We start from the raw sequence: 2,277 nt of genomic DNA, 5'->3' as shown, positions 1-2,277 counted from the left end.
GGTGATCACAGTGCCAAAACATTGATTCCATGGTGTTACTCCAATATAAGAACGACAGCTACCTCCAGAGTGTGCAGGTTACCAATAAATTTTGAGATGATGTTACTGTAATAAAGATCTTTGGAAACCGAAAAGCAGCAAAGTTATATTGAACGTATCTTGACCAGTAGGAATGCCCTAGTAAACATGTACATGTGATTGTATGATATTTAATTCTAAAGCCGGACACACACAAACGTCTCATAGACGGTACCAATACGCTTTAGAAACTTACATTTCATCCCTCCAGCAGAGTAGGCCCAGCAATTAGGAATTGAACCGGGGACCAGGAGATCTCCACACGAATTAGCTACCACCAGTTTATCCGAATGAGCTAGCAGCTCTCTGACAATCACAGTGTTAAAATGGTAAAAAAACATAGACTATTACATTATTGAAGAGCATTTTGCCAGCAAAACTAAGTCGTTGGCTTTGAATAACAGATCGGGCAATGACGTCCCAGACACATTTTGGTCAAGCTCAACTCCATGAATTGCGTCGGCCGGCTGCCATCGGGTCAATGTATACGCCTAGTTTAAGCGGTATGAGGGATGGAGATAACTTATCATAAAAGCACGGTATTTTCAGACGGTAAAAATGTTCTTAACGTGAAAATGTTCTTAAGCGCCCCATTTGAATAAGCGCCTCCTCGATATTCATTTTTTAAACCAAACAATCTTGGTACTGTGTTTAGCATGATTTGAGATGCGGAGTGGATTCACATTTTCTTCTTATGTCAATTTCAAACGAGGATATTTCCTCCTGGACAGATGAGAGCTCTCTGGACAGTATCTATTCAATTTTCCTCTTACATATTTCTAGTCCTAGCTCTATTTCTCTTTTTCCCCGACTATTTGCACCTTAGCACATTTTCATCTGAGTTTGCAAGAGGCCCCGCAATGATCCTGTTAATCTCAATCGGCAGATGGTCAACAAGCTTATACACCACCACCACATTTCATCTGCTGTTGAAACTCGCATTCTTGTCATGAGCCATTTTCTCTGGACGATTTCTTTTCTACACCAGAACCATAATCTCCGGTTTCCGGAAGTCCTTATACAATCTTTTTTCATTCAAAAAGTACCCCTCCAATTTTCTAAGTTTCCATAACAACCCCTCAATTTTCATATATTTCCATAAGTATTCCTTCCACTCTGTTTTCATAAGCGCCTGTTTTCATCCGTTTGAATACGCGCCCCTCAAAAAGTGCAAAAAAAAAACAAAACATATTTTAAGCGCCCGGGCGCTTATTCGCGCGAGTACGGTAATTAATTATATTACTTAACTTCTCATATATATCTTAACTAAAAGGTTTGGGCCTGTGATAACAACATTATGGCAACCATTATTCACATACTCATGAAAATAAAATATTAATATCATTATAAAATATTTTAATTGATGCAATTAAGAAAGGTGAATGAGTAAATAATGATGATGTCACAACCAATTTGCACTCTTAAATTATCTCTTTCGTGTTTCGCATATATCGATATATTACGTCACGTGTTTGAATCATACATACGGATAGCAAAGAAAAGTGACACAATGAAACTAAACACCGTTATGTGCTTCATTAAACCTCCTACATAATTATACAATTATTTATTCATGAATACGCATTAAGTAAATGAGAATTTAATTAACTGGGCCGAATTGATTCAGAACAAAATCGATAATAGCTTCCAGCCAATCGTTTTATTGTATTGATCAACAAATTCTAGTATACAGTACCATCCGAAAAATCCCGAATTGCTTTGTCTTTCACTTTTATTAAAACAGAGACCTGGCACTCTTATTTTTATACTCTGTCCACACCATCAAACTTTCTTTGACAAAAAATGTCGTATGCCCATATATAGTCATGATGTGCCTATATATGGTCATGATGTGATGTCATCATGACCATATTTAGGCATGTCACGTGTTTTTGTCAAATAAAATAAGTGTGAACAGGGCTTTAAGCTCTGTCCACATTATCAAATTTTATGTAACAAATTTGTGTGATTATGGGCATGGTGATATACTGCACCCAAATATGGGCATATATCACCAGTTTTTGTCACATGAAATTTGATTTTAAAAAAGTGCTTAAAATGTAATTTGACAGCTGTTATTATAGATCACGTTAAAACACATTTACTTTGTGTATTTTTACATAGGCCTATGTCCATGTTTATAACATTTTTACATATATCATTATTGTTTATTTTAATTGTCGGAATAAATAAATAAAT

This window comes from Anneissia japonica, unplaced genomic scaffold (assembly GCF_011630105.1).
Source record: "Anneissia japonica isolate Jap-2015-1 unplaced genomic scaffold, ASM1163010v1 scaffold287706_len398110_cov188, whole genome shotgun sequence".
NCBI classification, from domain to species: Eukaryota; Metazoa; Echinodermata; class Crinoidea; order Comatulida; family Comatulidae; genus Anneissia; species Anneissia japonica.
Note: the sequence above shows the minus strand (reverse complement) of the source record.